This window comes from Ovis aries, chromosome 15 (genome assembly GCF_016772045.2).
Source record: "Ovis aries strain OAR_USU_Benz2616 breed Rambouillet chromosome 15, ARS-UI_Ramb_v3.0, whole genome shotgun sequence".
Classification (NCBI taxonomy): domain Eukaryota; kingdom Metazoa; phylum Chordata; class Mammalia; order Artiodactyla; family Bovidae; genus Ovis; species Ovis aries.
The window spans coordinates 81,974,799-81,981,201 of NC_056068.1; positions in this window are offsets into that span (position 1 = coordinate 81,974,799).

The following is a 6,403-nucleotide window of genomic DNA, read 5'->3' on the forward strand; positions in this document are numbered from 1 at the left end:
AGACCTGCTATTGAGGCCCCTCTTGTGAGTTTTTCATTGCAGTCGCTGTACTTTTCAGCTCCAGAGTTTCTATTTGGCTCTATTTTTAAGTTTACTCTCCTACTGACCTTCTTCTCTACTTCTTGCACATTTCCTTTTATTCCTCATAGTTTTATTTTATTTTATTTTTGCTCTTTGAATATATTCCTAATAGCTAATTTAAAGTCTTTGTTAGGATTGCTATCTGAACTTCCTCAGGGATACTTTTTGTTAATGACTTTTTTTTCTATGTATGGGCTGTATTTTCCTAATTTTTTGTATGTCTCATTTTTTGTTTTGTTTAAACTTAACATTCTGAATAATATAATGAGGCAACTTTGGAAGTCAGATCCTGAGAGTTTTCACTAGATCACTAATGCTTCTTTTCACTGTTTGTTTAGTGGCCCACCTGGAGAAGGAAATGGCACCCGACTCCGATATTCTTGCTTGGAAAATCCCATGAACAGAGGAGCCTGGTAGGCTTCAGTCCATGGGGTCGCAAAGAGTCAGACACAACTGAGCAACTTCACTTCACTGTCCCTTTGGCCTAGTTGTAAAGTCTGCACCCTTCCTCACATGACAACACTGGCGTCCCTGCCTGATTAACTTGCCGGTCAGCTGATGGCTGGAATGAGACGTACTTAAGTGGCTTGAACCTACAAGTTTTCCACCCATTGCTGAAAAGATGTGTAAGTGTGCCGGTTCATTCCTTCAGGATTTTGAGAGTTTAAAACTCTGCCTTAGCCTGCACTTTCTGCTCACACAGAGCCTCAAAGTCAGCCAGAAATTAGGGCTTTCCCAGCTCTTTCCTTGGCACACCCACAACCCTGAATGTGTGTGAGGCTAATTGATTTCAAGAAATACGTCAGAACTCTACAGGGCACTTGTGAACACATTATTCCCTAAATTTTCACTGTAGATTTTTTGTCCAGCATCATTTTTGTTAATACTGCTATTGGTATTGCTTCCTCAGTAACCTGGTAGCCGGTATTCTTAAAAAGCCTCCCACTGGATTCCACAGATACCTTGGATTAGGGCTTTGTCATTGGACAAGCTCTGAGTCAAATCACGTTAAAATAATCCCTGTGGTTAGGGCTTTTCCAAGGGGCTGCCTTACTGGTGAAAGTTCTCCGGCAGAAAGGCTTTCGGGGGAGTTTAGCTCTGTCTTCCCCCCTCCAGTGACTGGCCAGGCTGCTGGTTTTCACAGCTACCATTCTTCTGAGGCGGTGGTTTTAAGGGCTACCAGGAAGGAGGTAGTCTTTAAAAAACTACTGTTTTATTAGGTTAAATAATGAAGGTCTGTCTAGTCAAGGCTATGGTTTTTCCTGTAGTCATGTATGGATGTGAGAGTTGGATTGTAAAGAAGGTTGAGCGCCAAAGAATTGATGCTTTTGAACTGTGGTGTTGGAGAAGACTCTTGAGAGTCCCTTGGACTGCAAGGAGATCCAACCAGTCCATTCTGAAGGAGATCAGTCCTGGGTGTTCTTTGGAAGCAATGATGCTGAAGCTGAAGCTCCTGTACTTTGGCCACCTCATGCAAAGAGTTGACTCATTGGAAAAGACTCTGATGCTGGGAGGGATTGGGGGCAGGAGGAGAAGGGGACGACAGAGGATGAAATGACTGGATGGCATCACCGACTTGATGGACATGAGTCTGAGTGAACTCTGGGAGATGGTGATGGACAGGGAGGCCTGGCGTGCTGCGATTCATGGGGTCGCAAAGAGTCAGACATGACTGAGCGACTGAACTGAACTGACTGATATTGTTTAAAAGAAACAAGAGCTCTTTACAGTGTATTTCAGAAGACATACTGAACCATTTAAAGGTGAAATGATGTATTGCCCAGTCCAGAAAAATATGAAGAAGGGGGACGATTGATAAAACAAGGTCGCCAAGTGCCATCCTTGAGGCTGAGGGATGACTCCCTGGGATCCACAGTATTTTTCCTGCGTGTGTGAAATGGTCCATGTTAAACATAAAACTTTCAACGCACCTCATCCCATTCACAGGTAAAACCAAAGTCCTAGGAAGGCCTGCGTGGCCTGGCTGCCCTCCTCACTCCCTGCTGCAGCCTCGCCCTGCTCCCTGAGCCCCCGCAGACGCCCCGCGTCTTCTCCTCCCGCCGGCGAGATTCTCTCCTTGCCTGCTCTGGGCCTGGGTCAACAGTCCTCTGCAGTGCCTTTCCTGACTGCCCTCATTTACATATGTGTGCGTGTGTGCGTGTGTGCGTGCCCGTGTGTGCGCGCGCGCGCGCGTACCGGACTGTATAAAGGCGGCGGAATATGTAAACTGCCTCCTTCAGAGCTGATCGCACGGGCCTGTGCGGGTTCAGCGCGGCTGTCATCTCCGCTCCACAAAAGAATAAACTGAGGCCCCAGTGCCGTCAGCGGACCTTATTTGAATCATGTCAAACGCGCGGTCTGCGGACAGGCTTCCCGGGGCACCGCAGCCCCGCGCAGCCCACCCTCAGTTGCGGCGCGCGGGGACCGGCCGTTGGCGACGGGGTGAGCACGCGGCCCGTGCCCTCCGCGCGTGCCCTGGTCCGCGAGGCTGCCCGCCCGCCACCCCAGCCTCGGCCTGGAGCCCGGGCCCGCTGGAGTCCGCGGGGGCCCCTCGCGCAGCGCCCCCCGCAGCCGGGCCGCAACCACAGAGCTGGGCCCCGCCAGGGACGGGGAAGCTGCGCCCCCCAGGTACCCGGCTGCGAGGCCCGCGGGCACAGCCTGCAGCGTCGCGCCGCTGGGGGCCTGCGTGTGAGTTTCGGGAACCTTGGTCGGGGGGTGGCTGATGCTGGGAATAAACTGCCACGGCTCGGGGGTGGGGGTCGGGGGTCGGGGGTGGAGAGGGCCAGGATGTTCTCAGTAACCCCACGGCCAGAGTGCTCCCCAGACCACCCACAGTTGGGAAGAACCCACGTGTTCATTTGCTACTTTTTGTTTATTCCTTTCAGTATCCCCTCTTCAAAGCATGTTTTCAGTCACTCAACCATTTTACACACACAGCGTCCTCAAAGATACAAGCAAGTTGGCTAATTGACAGAATAGTCTAGTGACTTGGGGGTCCCAGGGCCATGGGGCAAGGAGTGGCAATAGTGACTCTTGCTTTCCGCCTTTGGACCACACTCCCATGTTTTTTGTGGTTTTAGGAGATAGGTGTTCGATTTTGCAATCAAAAATACCTGAACAGAAACTCATATTCTTGATGATAGGAATGGTTGATTTCCAAACACAAGAAGTGAAGAGTTTTCCCTGTGTGCTCTTTCTTAGCTGAGTTCATAAGCCTTGTTCGGGAGGACCTTTTCTGTTTCTTTAATTGGACAATAATGGCTTTACAATGTTTGTTTCTGCTGATGATGGGGAATCAGCTATGAGTGTACATATATATCCCACCCACCCACACCCACCGCTGCAGGTGGTCACAGAGCAGCAGGCTGGGCTTCCTGTGTTATATAGCAACTTCCCACTAGCTATGTAAGTGGGCCACAGAGAATTGAAAAGCGGCTCTTCTGGAAAGTGCTTAGTGCCGATCAGCTGAATTGCCCACAGACGTTCAGTTTGACATCAAAGCCCCAGGCTCTTAGCACATGCCGTATGTCAGCACATGCCGTATGTCCTGGTCAGCCTGTTCTTTTTTTCTTGAATTCACTTGCTCCAGAGAATGGCTGTACTTGTCTTTGTGGTAATCTCCCGGGACGCCCAAACTTAATTCAATAAATGCCAGAGAAACTACACTGTAGGGGTGACCTTCCCAAACATCGGTTACATGACTGGTGTAAACAAATCCATCTACTTGTGGTAACGGATTAATGCTGGGGTCCAGCCCCGGTGGATCCAGGGAATTCGAAGCGGGGATGGAGTCAGCGTCTAGGAAAGAACTATTTAATTGGAGATATAAAGAGAGATTAGGAAAGAACAGTGTAGTAGGAAAATTAGCAGAGAAAAGAGGCTGAATAACTTGGTTTACGCAAAAAACCAATGAAACTCCGAGACAAGGAGTTTGCACCACCTACGTAGGCCACAGGCACCTTCCCGGTCTCCCAAAGGAGTAGGGACACAAAGTGCCCGCCCCCCCCCGTTCAGATCTTAGAAGCCCAGGCAAAATTAGTAGGCTTGGCGAGCCTCCGCGCTCCAGATGGGAATTCAGCAGAAAAGAAGAGAACAAGAAAAGACCACACGGGGGAAACCAGTCTTTCCAGGAACTGGTCCGTTTCTTTATTTTCCAGGTCGGCTTTTATACTTTTAGTTGTACATAGAGATAAATGTAAGAAACAGTGTCACGCAGGGTCAGCTGCTCCGACCCTTATCTAAAGACAGTGTTCTCAGTATATCTTTGTTCTTACAAGGGTCTTGCGTTTGTTTACAATATCTTCTGGTCTGAAGACCGATTAACATTTTATGGCCCCATCTTTCTTTCTATTGATAAAGGTTTAGTCAATCAGAAAACTTGTTTCCCCTTAAGATCTACTTAGTCTTAAGATAGTGATAAAGTTACATTCTTACATAGCAAGGACACAGTGATTTATAACAAAGAAAGAGGAGTACAGTGATCTATAACAAAGAGAAAATTCATCAACTCAAAAGTCTAGTATTGCTAACATCAAAACTACTATATTTCTTTTTCTACATTCCAATTACATCGATTAACATACTCCCAGGTGCCTAAGGATATGGAGGCCTGGTGGCAATGAAACACTTCACCAACATAATTTCTAACTAACTCACTAATACTATACTAATAATTTTCTAACTTCTCAAAAGAATCTGTTTTTAGAACGTTGAAAGCATCCCATGCCTCTCAAGGTTGGGAGGCTGTAAACAATCACAGTGGCCTGGATAAACCTGTCAGGCAGGCTAGAGAGCCATCAGAGGAGTTTTTGAACTGAAACACTCTTGTCATGCCCAGGAGATTTATTAACTGTAGTCCTAAGTTAACTCCTTTTCAGAGAGAGGTGGTGGGGGATAGCCCCCGTAATGTCAGAAGTGTACGTGAAAGCATAATGCAGTAAGGCAGGCAGACTCTGGTTTTGGGGGTAGATGCTCAAGAATCTCCAGGGGGACCCCTGAGGCTTGATCCCGCCTTTGCGTAATGTCAAGCCTCCTTCTTCATGACCTTTGCCATGGGTGGGATTCGTCATGCTGGCTCCCGGCAGATTAACAGACAGAATTTTATTTTATTTGTCAGGTTGATTTACCAAGCAATTATCAAATTCAAACAATTTACAAATACATTGCTAAAGCCAGACCCTGCAGCATTGTGTGAAGCCTCACAGCAGCAAAGATGTATACAAGAAGATGCTCAAAAATGTGAGTGTAATAATACTTGGTAGTGAAAATGTCCACGGTCAGGAATGGACAGGGTGCCATGCAGGGAGGAGAGCTGAGGTCAGGTCGTATCCTGCTCTACCAAGCCACACAGTGGAAAGAGCCCCCGGGCCTGAGGGAACCAGGAGCCACTGATTTTAAGTGATTTCTACATTTGATCCCGTTTAGAAACGTCAGTGTGGTCATAGACCAGAGGCTGGGTTTAAGGCTTCAGGTTTCTCCCCTGCAGTCACTGGGTCGTTATTGCTCTGTGTTTCCCTGCTCTTCAGTGAGTTGTAACTGGGGGTGTACCCAGTTTGGACCATCAGACAGTTGGGGGTCATGAAGCCGTGCTGTTGCAATGAGGCGCCTTGTTGGAGGCGTAGGGCAGACGCAGGTGGGGGTCCTCAGTCTCCCGGCCTCGTGGAGTACCAAGCATGGCAGCAGCCGCTGTCGTATGGGACGTATGGTCTACAGACGGCTTTTTGTGAGTTGGATTAATGTGGGGGCGCACTACGGTTGCTGCTGTGGTAACCTGGGGGTAAATTCATGACGGCAGATACTAAGTTCGAGGGAATAATTTAAAATACTTACATGAAATAATCAATGAACTTGTCTCTAACAAGATAGAGCACAGATATCAAAACAGGCATCCAGAACTGTAACAGGCGAGTGGGCTCTCACACTCAAGTAACCGGAGAAAGGTCGAAGGGAAATAGGAAAGAATAGTTAACGATGAATTCATTTTGATTTTCAAGTACGTGCCAGTTCCTATTATTTGCCTCTCAAACCAACTCTGTGGGATCAGAAAACTAATTCTCGGAAATATTTGAGTAGGATTTGGGTCAATTAGTAATTGACATGAGGGTTTTCCGGATGGCTCAGCAGTAAAGAAGCCGCCTGCCAATACCAGGGATGCGAGTTCAATCCCTGGGTTGAGACAATCCCTTTGAGTAGGGGATCCCACTACCATTCAAATGGCAGCCCACTCCAGCACTCTTACCTGGAAAATTTTATGGACAGAGGACAGCCTGGCAGGCTGCAACCCGTGGGATCGCAAAGAGTTGGACAAAACAGCCACTGAGCA